Source organism: Monodelphis domestica, chromosome 1 (assembly GCF_027887165.1).
Source record: "Monodelphis domestica isolate mMonDom1 chromosome 1, mMonDom1.pri, whole genome shotgun sequence".
Classification (NCBI taxonomy): Eukaryota; Metazoa; Chordata; class Mammalia; order Didelphimorphia; family Didelphidae; genus Monodelphis; species Monodelphis domestica.
Genome location: NC_077227.1, coordinates 31,611,884 through 31,626,066, shown reverse-complemented (window position 1 = coordinate 31,626,066; position 14,183 = coordinate 31,611,884). Strand labels below are relative to the sequence as shown.

General features: G+C 44.4%; 1 long non-coding RNA gene across 1 annotated transcript; it reads left to right on the top strand.

Moving 5' to 3' along the window:
- Positions 1-7,611: 7,611 nt before the first annotated feature.
- LOC130458770 (uncharacterized) lies at positions 7,612-11,156 on the top strand. The gene is made up of 2 exons (XR_008918160.1): positions 7,612-8,133; positions 10,539-11,156. It is a non-coding gene; the product is annotated as an uncharacterized LOC130458770 (long non-coding RNA).
- Positions 11,157-14,183: the final 3,027 nt, after the last annotated feature.

Below are 14,183 nucleotides of genomic sequence, written 5' to 3'. Positions count from 1 at the left end.
CCCATTCTTCTAGTCACCCTCTTCTAGCTGGGTGTCCTGACTTCTAGCCCAGGGCTCTTTCCACTTGCTTGTCCTGGATCTGCATCTATATTTCCAACTCTGAGCATGGAAAACATGCCAGTGGATGAATTGACACGTCATTCTCCTTTCTAGAGCACCTACTATGTGCAGGGTATGGTCTGAAGCACGATACAACTATTACCTCACTTGGGGGGCATCCTTACCCTGGTGCCCCTCTGCCCACTTGGCTGCCCCCAGGACAATCACAACATAGGAGTGAGAGCCCACAGGGATCTGAGACATCATTTTGGCCAACCACACTTTATAGAAGAGGATGCTGAACGTTGGGGGAAGCGGCTCGCCAAAGGTCGCAGAGCTGTTAAGTGATGGAGCTCGTGTTCAGACCCAGATCCTTTGATTCCAATCCCCTCTGCTATGGCACCCACAGCAGAATGGATACCACCCTTCCTGCCCCCCTCCATGGGAGAACTTGGATCTTTTGCTCCCTTACTCTGCACTGATGGGAAAGGGGTAATAAGAGGAATTAATCGAAACAGACTATCCAGACTAGAAGCTGGTCCCAGCCCTCAAAGCTCCCTGGAATGGCTACCATTTATCCTGTATCTTAAGGGTTGCAAAGCACTATACTTATATGATCTTATTTGTTCTTCAAAAATAACCCTGTGAGACAGATATAATTGTCATCTCCATTTTACAGATGAGGAAACTGAGGTAGTGTGATTATGGGATTGTTGAAGGGAAAGAGACAAGAGGGAAACATCTAAATATTTTAAGTTTATTGATGGGGAAAGGGAGAGGAAGGAGGGTACCAAAGGAATAGGAAAAGTTCTTAATCTTATCCCCAAATCTAAATTTCCTTAATATAATCCTAATAGCTTCTTATCTAGGCTAAATAAGTTAAGTTCCCCCCAACAGAACCCCACAAGGTTAATTTGAGGTTGAGGTGAGATTTGAACTCGTTTTTATTACTGCCTGCTGTACTCCTTAGCTGTGTAAGATGAGGACTAGTTCTGCATTCTCAGCATCCCTGAACACCACCAACTCTCTGCCCAAGCAAGCTCTCCCTCCGAAGAAGCACTACCAAATGCTCAGCTCTCCTACAACTAGGACTTTGGAGTACTCTCAAATCAAGGCTAAGGAGAGCCCAGAGACAAGGAAAGGGATGTGCTGGTCTATGTCCCAGGAGTGGGCCAGGCTGGGACTTCAAATGCCCCTGGATGATGAGAGCTACCATAAGGGCTGTGGAGACAAAGGTGGGATTCGAATCCAGGTCTACTGACTCCTCCATACCATGGTGCCTTGCAAGTCCAATGGACCTTCATCCAAGGTCCCTTGTTGGACCCCTTTATCTTTCAAAATAGAATAGAGGCCCAGAGAAGAGTTGGGACTTGGCCAAGGTCACATATGTAAACCTTAAAATTTCTTAGACTTATGAATGTTGGAAATTTCCTCATTGGGAAATTTCATACTTGAAAAAATTTTCTACTGATAGTAAGAACTCTATTGGAATATGAAACTCCTTGGCATGGGAGGATCCTTCTCCTCCCTACTTAAGACTACTTTAGGACAGAAACCTTTTGCTAAACAATGGAAAGGGCTTTGACCTATGCTTAAGCATAGAACAGGAAGTTCTTTGAGTCATGATTGATTTTAGAATTGATACAATAGAGATACTTGGAATGACAGAACCAGGTCTTGGAAACTACAATCTCCACCCTACTCAGAGTAACAGGATTTAGGAAGGGCTGCAGCAAAGATCAAGATTTAATTATTTGAGAATATGACCTTCAACAGACATGTGCAAAGGAGACAGACCTCTGGGCGGTCCTGGGTTAAGCTAGAGCCGCCATTGGCACAGGGGAGACATCGACAGTGATTGGTAGATGTGAGAACTGAGGGGAGGTTTTTTGCTCTGAAGGAGGTCTGAGAGGAGAGAGGTCCTGGAGGGATTGCTCCTGGAGAGGTCTTGAAGGAGGCTGTGGAAGGAGAACTCAGGAGGAGTCAGGAGGAGAATTTTCTGGAAACATTTCTTGAAAGGAGGCTCTCTTGAAGGTGGAGCTGGAGGTTAGTATGAGAAGCCTTACCTAGAGAGATCTTGGGTGAGTGATAAAACCAACTGACTGATTTATCTCTTAGGACTGAGGTCTAGGCCTTATTGGCTTGAGGCCCTCCATTCTTATTCCTTTCTTACTTTCTCTCTTTTTGTATCGATTAATCAGTGTATTATAAATTAAATTTCTCTATAAAACCCAGTTGGCTTGGGCGTATTCATAAATTGGGAATATATTCCCTGGCGACCATCTTATATTTATATAAACCCAAGACACAGTAGAAAACATATTTCAGCGGTCATAATTGATATATATATATATATATATATATATATATATATATATATATTTCCCTTGCTCCCAAACATTTTAATTATCACAGTTTATGGCTCCCACTCTCTTATCTACAACTATTTAACGCTCAAAACTAATTTAATTCTAACACATAGGAAATTAGGAAAACAGAGTTGGGTCTCTCTTGGCTTCTTCCCTACCTGGCCCTTCTGATGGCCAATGTTTGTGCAGACCAGGTGAAGACACAGGTGTCTCCTTGCTGCTCTGTCCATGAAGAGCTGAGTTAGAAATGGGGGGAGGGGGCACTCGGGCAGGATAGGGTTCTAGGAGAGACCAGCTCTCTTGTTTTCCAACCTAGGTAGCATCCCATTGGTGACCCCCTCCCTCTGGCCCCTCCATTCAGGCCTGGCTGTTCCTCAGCCATCGGTGACCTCAGATTTCCCTTGTCACACCCCCTCCTCACCCCCCAAGGCCTGGCTGGTTCCCAACAGTTTGCAATCACAAGCTATTGTTTCAGCCCATTTCTCCTCCTCCCCTAGTTGTTCATCCTCTGAATTCACAAAGAAAGCCACATAAACAGTTTCAGAGAAAAAAAACAAACCACAAAGCCCATCCAGCTGTTTGGGCTGAGCACTGAGCCCAATGGGTCGTAGCAGGCGGCCTGAAAGAGTTTGGGATCGGCTTCAGAAAGCTGAGTTCAAGCCCTGACTCTGCCTTTTGCTGGCTGGGGGACCCCGGGAAGGTCCCTCACTTGCTTGAGCAGAAGAGCTCCCCCTCCTCCAGCTGTGACAGCCTCTTTTCAAAGACCCCCTTCAGCTCCGGTGTTCTGTGATTCTGCAGTTCTTTCACCCACCCCAGAGCTGGCCCAATAGAAGACTCCATTGTCTTGGCTTCCTCCAAGGAGACGAGGTCCACCCTAGAAGGGAGCCTGATATGGAAAACGAGCCATAGTTCTCCTTAAACTGAAGGCAGACTCTCCAGAGCCAGACCAAGGAGCAGGAGCAGAAGAGGGATAGTCTTCCTGGGTTCAAATCTGGCCTCAGACCCTTTCTAGCTGGGTGACCCTGGGTAAGTCATTTCACCCCCATTGCCTAGCCCTTACTGCTCTTCTGCCATGGAGCCAACACACAGTATTGATTCCAAGATGGAAGGTAAGGGTTTAATTTTTAAAAAAATTAAGGTAAAAGAAAAAGAATGACTTCTTCAATGGTATTTGAGTAGGAAACAAGGCTCAGTGATCAAGAATCCCTTTGATCACATCTCCTGTCTACATAGAATGCTTTATTTCCCTCACCCACCCAGGTATAATTAGCCCCCTTTTCTAATGAGTAAAAAGAGATCTGCTCAGTAGCAGAACTGTGGCTAATACCCTTATTTTTATAATCCAGCAGGTCACCTAAATCTCTTGACTCCAGCCTACTTAGCAGCAGATATTCCAAAACCAGATTTGGGGTTAAGAGAACAAGAGAGACGACAAATGGAATCTCTCTTCTTACTGGGTGGTCAGTTCCTGCCTCCTGAGCAGAGCAGAAGTTATTCTTCAGTGTCTAAAGGAAAGAGAGAATCATAAGATAATAAAATGTCAATCTGGAAAGGACCTCAGAAATCATTCAATTCCATCATTTTCCAAATGGGGAAACTGAGGCCCAAGGAGGTTGTAGGATGATCTGAGTTGTTATGAAGGAAATGCATGTGCCTCTAGAATCATTTAAGGTTTTCCACATATGTAACTCACCTCAATCACCCTCTTACATCCCTTACATCCCTTACAGGGAGTCAGTCCAACTATTATCAGCATTCTCATTTTAGAGATGCAGTCATAGGTTCAGAGAGAAGTGACTCTCCCAGGGTCACACAGTTAGTAAGGAAGCCCCAGCTGACCATCTTGCTCCCCAGGTCATGTCTTGGCTATTGGGACCAGATGATCCCTGGCTAGGTTGTGACATCTCTGACATGTGGAGGGTCCCATCCTGCATGCTTACATCTTGCTAATGAGGACCAGAATCCAAGGATGTGAAGCCAGAAGGGGCCTCAGAGACCTCTTGTCCACTCTTCCATATTTAGATTTAAGGGTGTAACAAGTTTGGACTTCAACAAAATTAAGGTCATAAAGAGCAGACATTGAAATGTCAAGTGGATGCCCATTTACGTGCAAGGAAAACATTCCATTCCTAAGAAAGGGTCAGAGACTTGAATAGCTCAAATGGCTTGTGGAAAGGCCAACATCACAATGAATTTGCCCCAGGGCCCAGACTGGTTCTGTGTCTTTGACTCCAGGGTAAGGACCTAACTGGAAGCTGGGAAGTGTAACTGGCTGATCCCCTGGAGGAAAGTAGACACTCCCAGAAAGAATTTACTCTGAAACCAAAAGAATGGCAGAATCAGAGAAGCTGGCCCTCTCCAGCCTTCTTCTGAGAGGTGACAAAGGTCCTTGGATGTTTGCACTATGATTACACCTTGAATTCATACTTACTCTTTCTCCCCAAGAACTTTTTATGGATTGGGGGAAAACTTCTTCAAAGGAAGAAGTCTAGCATTGAGTCAGGGAAAAGATCACTTAAGGTATATTATTAATGTGCCAGCTGGTAACTTCCTATTTTCAGTAATTATTCCTGCTTACTAAGTACAAAACTCAGTTTTTCAAGGCTCCTGAAGCATTGCAAGTATTGTCAACAACTTAAACATTTTGGCACCCTGGAGCAAAGTCCCATTCACTCCGCCCTAGTTGCAACTCTGGGATTGAAGTTATCAGTCTAGAAAGGGGCAAATCGATAGACCTGATACGGATTCTGTTCAGCATCTCCTTTTTAAAAATTAAAATGTTTTATTAATGTCTACATTTTTTGCAGCAATCAATTCTTCAATATCTTTCTCCCCCAATCAACTCTTCCCAGCAAGTTATCTCTTATGACAGTTTAAAACAATAATAAAGTTCAGCAAAACCAGCAAAGACATCAAAAACAAATCTGAGATTATATGCAATGTTCCACAGCCTTAGATTCCCACCTCTGCCAGGTGGGGAGGCAGCAGCTTCTTTTTCTGTAGCATAGCCTCCCTCTTCCTATTCTTTGGACCCATTTCACTTTCATTAGCTCCTAGCTAAGAACCAGAAGAGCCACAGAGAATGTGAACCTAATGTTGCTCCTGGGGACCAGCCCAGATCCTAGATTTGCTTTGGCAAGGAAGATTAATGGCTAGACAGGGAAGGAGTTGAAACTCTTGGCTAAAATGAAGCTTGGGGATTATCTGTGAATTTCATTATTCACATCCCCCTGCCCACACCTCGACACACAGACAGACAGAAACACACACACTCTGCTAATAATCATTTAACAGCCTGGCTCTCTTCCCAAACCTTCTCCCAGATCCCCTTCCCTATCAATGAAAGGACAGAGCAAGGTCAGGCATCAGATCAGAGGATGCAGAGGTAGAAGATTATTCCATCTAAGCTCCTGATTTTATAGGGGAAGAAAATGAGACTGACATATGTCAAGCGACTTGCTCTAGGTTGAACAGCTATTAAATAGCAAAATCCAGATCCAGATCCTTTCATTGAAATCCAGAGCTTTCTGTGTGCCAGTTACCAAGGATACAGACAGGACACATGGCAGCTTTTCAGACCAAGGTCAAACACTAGAAATTAGAGTCATCATTAACTCAAGAGCAGAACTATAATGAGAATAGGTCAATCAGTGGTCTGCCTCAGTGCTCTAAAATGTAAAGGGAGCCTACAGAACTTGTACTTCTGCAGCAGATAGAAACAACAGAGCTTAATACACAATTAGCAAGAATAAGTAGTTAAAATAGGAATCAGCCTGATGGTATTTTCTTCCTCCTGGTGACATGCTCTCTCCTCCCTCTTCCCTACCAAGGTCACCCACTCTGAATATCCTCATGGTGTCCCAGCATCTTTGTCTAGGATGTCTCATGTCCTGGGGACTGCTCCTTCACCAGGGGATGGTATGCCAGCATCTTTCCCCAACATGGGACCTTGGATCCACAGATCTAATGTTGACCTACTCTAGATGTGAAGAGTGAATCAAACTTTCTTTGTCTATCAATCACTAAAATTTTAAGTAATCAACCAAAAGTTTAAACACCCCTGATTAACATTAAGTAAAGGAGTTCCCAAGTCATTTACAAAAAGTGAAAGAAGGGACAGGAAGTGATGTGGAAAAAGGACTATGAAAAGTCTTGAACTTCCTGTCCAAGGGGTTTTGGGCTTGAATCTGTAAGAGAGGAATTTGCAAAAGAGAGAAATCAGATCCAGTGGTGCAAGGAGTAGCCCACATGGGGGAAGGGCAGAAAGGAAAAACTCAAGATTCCTGTGAGAGTACAGAAGCTGTGAGAACTCAGAAACTGCCAACTCAACTCATTCCTCCAGGTGAGAGCTTGAGAAGAATATATGAGGCTGGAGGTCCCTCTGAACATCAACTACTTCCCAGTGAATCCCTGAATCTCTTAATAATCTCAAATATTGTAGACTGGACTTTGAAAGAAGCCATCTACTGAGAGAATCCTCTCACAAGATCATTCTCCTCCTCTCTCTCCCCAACTTGTCCTGAACTTCATTTTCTAACTAGATTAGATCATGAACAGGGACAAACCAGCAGCTGACTAAAAGAGAGGTCGAGGCTGAGAGCCTGGACCCCAGAGATTTGGGGGAGAGGTCAGTCTGCCAGTCCATAGGGATTCCTACTACCCACTTTCCTCACCAAATACCCTCATCTCTCCTTTCCCTGAGTAATCCCTATTAAAGCATTACTACTTAGATCAGGTCTGCCTAGTTTCTGACATTGAGGAAGGGAACTGAAGGTATGGGTGGAACTATACCTCTCCCCAAAGAGGAGGGTTAGCTCAAACCCTAGAGATCCAACAGCCATATTGTAAAAAATAGACTCAAATACAGGACTACAATCCCCACGAGCCTTTGCTCCACTTCCCCAGAATGCCTTGTAATCTCACCTGGGCCGAGATGGAGAAGGTATTTAAGCTGATTCAGAGGCTTTTGAGGCTCGCTCTCTCTTGGCTCTTTTTTGACTTCTGTTTTGGAGCAGGCGGTCTCTTGCATGATGTGAGGTTATTTTGTCTAGGCCTCTGGCCTAGGCACATGTTTCTTACTTGTATATTCTTTAATCTTTAACCTTTAATAAACCTCTAAAAAATATAATACTCCTTGCAGAGAGAAACTAATTTCTACCTGCCTCAGTCTCCCCATCTCCCCTAAATTTTAATCTTTACAATATCCAAAGAACAATCTTTTCCCCTGGGCTGAGGAGTAACCTTAGGTCTTAAGGGGAAGAAGTGGCAGTTAAGGTACTGGAAGAATCCAGAGGCAGGAAAGTCTATCTATCCTGCCTCTCAATAATAGCTGAGACCAAGAAGGGAAGCAGTGAATCCTTTCATTGAAGCTCTTGGCTCCAAGTTAACTACCACTTTATAGACCCACTCTCTGAAGAGACATATTCAGACCCTCAAGGAGACAAAACTGGATTACTGTTCCCAAGAAGAAGAAAGGGGAAGGTCAACCTCTTCTCCTCCACATTCCTTCAACTCTTTCTCTCCCTCTCTCCAGTTCCCCAGTATAGGTGGGTATGACCCTCCTTTTGGGCTATATATTACAAATCTTTGGCTTGGAGCTTCTGTTGCTGACTTGCTTCTTGGAGGTGGCTTTGGACTTGAACCTCTGCTTCGACTTGGGACCTTGGCTCTTAGACTGTGTCATGGAGAACTGCTCCTGGATCTTCTCCTTTGGACTATGTCTTGGGTGAGTGAGTAGTTGGTCTTCCTTTCCTGGCTTCTGGAGAGATTAGTTCTGGAGAGGCCTCCTTCCCCTGGAGGAGGCTGTGCTGGTGGAATCTTTGAATAAGACACCATCAGGTCCTCTGGCTAAGGGTTAACAAGCCCTACTGGGGCTGAGCCAGATACCAGAGCAACATTTAGTATGATAGGCTAGATATTTTTCCTACTCTCATCTAACTTCACTCTTTTCTCCTCTTTGTAAATAAAATCTACTAAAAGTTACTTGACCTGAGCTATAATATTTTTTTAATTGGCAACCACAATATTACTTCAGAATTCTCATATTTTCATCAAACTCCTAAATTTCATTCCTTACATAGGTGAATTATTACTTGTTCTCTACATGTTTGTGGTGTTTGCCCCAAGCACAAGAATTTCTTGTTCAGGAGGCAGAGGCTAAGAGTTAGTCATCAGGCAGTTGATCTTGTTGCAGAAGACTTCATATTGATCACAGAAAAACCCCAAATATTACAGAGATTCCTAGAAGACATCTTTAATCATTCAAAGGAGCTTGTCTAAACCATCCACACAGAAAAACCTAGATGGATAGCCAATTCCTATAGTCCATACTATGACATTCAAAGGCTTGTCTATCAGGACAAAAGCTGCAAATGGACAGTGAGTTGGGCCCAGGATTAACCAAGAGGGGATCTGGATTGGTCTCAGGGAAATTACAGAGCTCATTGAATGACCCTAAACTTTTACTAGAAACAAAAGCCTATCTTTTGAACATTAACATTCTCTTCTTATTGCACTCATGTAACATTTATATAGCACCTACTATGTTCCAAGCACTGTTCCTTTACAAATATCTCATTCAATCCCCACAACAACCATGAGAAGTAGGAGCTATTATTATACCCATTTTACAGTTGAGGAAATTGAGACAACAGAGGTGAAATCACTTGCCTACAGCTAACAAGTAACTGAGGCTGGGTTTGAACTGGGGTCTTCCTGATTCCTGCTGAATCATATAACTGCCTCTTGCAGCTTCTGGGAAGGGATGGCCCAAAGTTGCTCAGATGGGCAAGTATACGTCATCAGAGGGAGTGATAGAGTATTAAGTGTCGTCAACATTTATGGCTGTGCTTTGCCCTAATACTGGATTATAATATCACTGTGGGCAAAGATGATGTCTTATCCAATTTTATACTCCCCACTCCCCTCCCCTCAGAGACTAATGCAGGGTTTAGCAAATAGTAGGACTTTAATTAATGTTTTTGAATTGCACTGAATCAACTCTATCAGGGTTCTGAGTAAGGAAGTCAGGAAAGACTCAGGCTAGAAGGATCCAGACAGGCAAAAGAGATTTGATTTGTCCCAACCCATCCTATTTTTGTAAACCACCAAATGCCTTGTCTCTCCGTCACTCTTCTCTATTAACCTCCCTCCCTGCTTAGGACCTCAAATGTGTTCCCTTGAGGGTAGAGGCTAGAGAACATTGGTTCTACCCATTGTATACCTAATATAGTTCAATGTCTCACTCTGGAATCATCATTAAACTTCTCTAACTCCTTAGCCTAAGTCATTTAGGCTAAAAAGTGGAGAAAATAGTCACCAAGTTCTTTCTTCCCTTTTGGGTCTCAGTTTCCTCCTTTGTAAAGTGAAGGGGTTGGATTAAATGGCCTCTGAGAATCCTAGATTGGGTCTCTTGGGTCTCTGTGAGAGGAACTTCTGGCTATCTTGCACTGGTGACCAGAAGGAATTTGATTTATAATTTTGAGAGATTATCAGTATTTCTGGATCTATTGAAAGGAATTCAATTTCAATAATCCTGCTGCATTTGGAAAAGAATCACAGGCTTCCCAAATGGATTGGAACTTGAGTAGAGCATTACGGCTTCTCTGGGCAGAACATTTGTTGATCGAGAACTAGTTTCTCTTAAGTCCAATAAGACCATAAGAACTTTCTCTCTTAAGTGCAATAGCATCATCCAGCTCCTCTGACGATGTCAGGAGCTGGTGTGTTAGTATGAAAATAGCCATGGAACTGGACCCAGACTGGAATCCTGGTACTTCCCAGACATGACCTGGAGACACTCACCTCTCTGGACCTCAGTTTATTCCTCTGCAAAATAGGTTCCAATCAACCTTTCACCACTTATGGGCAATCATGGGGAAACCAATTAGTAAATGGTAGAATGTGCAGAATGAGAGCCCTTTCTACTGTGATCATCACTACGGCTATCATTCAGGGAAGCTAGAGAGACACCTGCATTGGGAAAAGAGAACATACATCTGATAGATGAGTAGATATGGTACTTGAGCTTCTCTACCCTCAAAGGAACTCTGCTTGGACAGGCTTATAGATGAACATTTGGTGAGTAGTCATGACTGGGCTGGTCTCAGCTTCTCTTCTCGTCTCCCTCAGGTACCCAGCAGTGGTCATGGCTTCAATCTAGAGTCTGGCCCATCCTGATGAGATTTCTCAGAACCCAGAACAGTGAAAGGAGTCCAAAAGAGAGAGTTATGGAGGAGCCAAAGGGGTGGGTTTTAAAGCTATCCAACTGGCTTTGGAGGAGAGCTAAAAACCATTTGAAAGGACAAGTTCAACGTACAGACTGAAGGGATGCTTCCTGATCTCTCCAGCTGAAAGTGCTCTTTCCCTCCTCAAATTTTCCAAGAATTCTTTGTCTGGGTAATAATAATAACCAATATGTGTAGAGCACTTTACACAATAACTTCAGCTGATGTCATGGCAAACTTCTGAAGTGTGTTCTGGTTTTAGTCCCATTTCAGAGATGAGCACAACCGAGACTCAGAAATGAAAAAATGACTTGTCCAAGGCCCTACGGGTGTTCCGTGACAGAGTTAGAATTTAGACCATGTCCCATTTTAGCCCAACATCCAGGGACCTAAATCTTAAACCTGGATTTACATGCTGGTTCTGACTTTTGGTGCCTCGGTGATCTTCATGTCTCACTCCAGTTTTTCCCCCTGTAAAATGTGAAGTTTGGACTTGGCTAATAAAGGCTCCTCCCAACTCTGATGTCCTGAGTTTAGAGAAGCAGGGTCGGGAGTTATGGGAGAAGGGTGGGCAGGCTGGGCATGGGTCGCTCCATTGCCTCTTCCCTAGCAGGCCCTGTCTGGTTCCCACTAAGCTAAGAGCCCCAGCTTTGGTGGTGCCTCTTCGGGTTGCCGGCCAGTCTCCAGTCTTCCGCTGGGTCCCCACCCAACAATTACCTATGACTGAAGTCGAGGGGGTTGAACCCAGAGAAGAATGAAGGGTTACTTCAGAGTGGTGGTCAGAGCTCAGCCTGCTGGCTGCCAGTCCTGAGTGACCTCCGGATGTTTTCCCCAAACCTCTGGCGGGGTTCCACAGGGCTCACATTGCACAAGCTCAGCTGTTGTGGGAGTCGTGGGTTGGGGGTGGGGAGGCGGGCAGTAACCGATTCCATGGGCTGTGGGGTCCCATGATCCGAGGCAGAATGGAGGAGCTGGGGCAGTGGGGAGGGGAAAGGAGGATGTCGTGGCCTCTGAGGGAGAAGAGAAAGACAGAGGGAGGGGAGCTAGGAAAAGGGAGATGGGGTAGTGAAAGGGGGAAAGCGAGGGACTGGAGAAACTTTCATTCAAGAAATCACAGAAATGGGAGCCCATGAAGCCTTAGACACCATTGCACCCAGCGATGATTAACGTGGGGTCCATGCATTCCTGCCCTCCAAAGGAGCCGTGTATAGAGTTCCAAGGAAAGCTCATGAACTTGGAAGGGGGGAAAATGCATCTTTATTTTCACTGCTCTTCGGCTTGTACTCCGGGGTATTGTATGCTGTACATTTAAAGACATGATTCTGAGAAGGAGTCCATAGACTTCACCACACTGTCTGCTAAAGGAGTCCAAGACTCAGTCAAGGTCTCTATTGCTGGTGGACAGTGTTGCCCAGGAGTTTGGATTTTCAATTTCCAAAGCTCTCGAGTGCCATGAACGAATCATTTCTAATTTACACGTGTCCTCACTATCCAGTATGGTCTAGGTCACAGCGCTGGTGAAGACGTGGCACCAGTGCAGAGGGGGAGCAGCTCCCCCTCTTCCCAGCCCCCAAGGACATTTTTGCATGCCCCCACTCTGTTCCAACCACCCAACGCAAGCACTTTCTCCCTCAGCTCTCTGGGGTAAGGGGGGGGGGGTGTCTCACAGACAGCTTGAACTTGCCCTCTGGGCACTTGAACTTAGAAAAGGTTCATCAACACTGGTATAGGAGAATCCACTGTGATTGGATGTAGTTAGAAAGAGCTGAGCTTAAATCCCAGCTGAGGGTGATAACTACTATGTGACCCTAAGGCAACTTCAACTCTACTCAACTCAATGAATGTCTATTGGGTCTACTAGGTACAAGACAGCCTGGAGTAGCTGATAGAGGTCCAGCTCAGAGTCAGGACTGCCTGGAGTCAAGTCTCTCCTCTGATTCTCACTGGCTGCATGACCCAAGAAGGCAAGCCATGTAAACTCCCATTTCCACCCTGCCTGTCCCCCCAATACTGTCTGCATCTCCCTAGAACTCTCAAAGGAAGAACAGTTGAGAATTGCATTGGTGAGGCAGTTTTCTCAACAGGAGTGAAGTCATCTGGAAATCTGCACTGCTTCATCTGTGAATGAAGAGATTGGGCTAGACACGAGAGATCTGTTGTTTTGAAACGGTCATCTTTTTTTTTTTTTAAGTTCCTACATCCCAGGAGAAGAGTCCTTAGCCACATATTCCTTTTGCTTCCAAACCTCTCACTCCTCTGGCCCCTGCATGCAGGCTTTCACTCTTGTCACTCCTCTGAAATCACCATCTTCAAGATCACCAAGGGCTTCCTCATTGGCCAATTTGTTGTCTCTTCTCCATCCTCATCCTTAACCTCTATAGCATCTGATACTTGACTCCAGTCCTCATCCATGTCCTGCCACCCATGCATGGGGGAACTCTTGGATTGTTTGGGGTTCTCTCCTCTCTTCTCTCCTCTCTACATACTCTTTGGAACTCCCTATACATTCAACTGGGCAACTAGGTAGTACATTGGATAAAGTTCCAGACTTGAAGTCAGGAAGACTCATCAAATGCAGCTTATGAAACTTACTAGCTCTGGGACTCTGGGTAAGTCACTTAATCTCGTTTGCCTCAGTTTTCTCATCTTCAAAATGAGCTGGAAAAGAAAATGGCAAACCACGTCGGTATCTTGGCCAAGAAAACTCTAAAGAAGGTCACAAAGAGTTGGACATGACTGAAACAACTAAAGAACAACAAACATGGGTTCAATGCTCATCTAAGCAGATGGCTCCCAAATCCACCCAACCAGAATAGATTGCTCCTGTGAACTCTAGATCTGACTCTCTAAACGCCTTCTGAGCAGATACCTGGATGGATATCTACAGACATCTCAAACTCAATGAACCCAAAATCTAATTCATTATCTTTCCTCCTCCTTACCTCTCTGGTTCTGATAAGGATGTCACCACCATTCCAGTCACTCTGGTTTGTAACCCTCAAGTCACCCATGACTTTATGCTTTAGCTCAAGTTAAAGTAATTGCTAAGTCTTATCTTCTACTTCAGCAACATCTCCTACACTCATTCCTTTCTATTCAACTATCATCTCTAATGTAGATTACTATAGTAGCCTTACATCCATTCTCTCCCCTCTCCAATTTATCTCCCATACAACTGCCAATTTGATACTCCTAAAGTATGAAAAAGTATTCTCTTGTTCTGGAAGTCTCAGTGGCTCCCTATTGCCTCTAGTTTTTTTGCCTTCCTGCTCTCCCAGTATTTAGCACAATACCTGGCAGTTAATTCTGAAGAGCAATACAGAACCAGACTCAAAGGGCCATAAAACCATGCATCCCCTTTGACCCAGCAATACCACTATTAGGTCTATATCCTAAAGAGATCAAAGATAGGGAGGAAAGACCTTGCTGGACAACACTATTTTTTTTATCAACTCTTTTTGTAGGCAAAGAATTGAAAACTGAGGGGGTATCTATCAATTGAAGAATGGCTGAAGGAGTTGTGGTATATGGTTGTGATAGAATACTATTG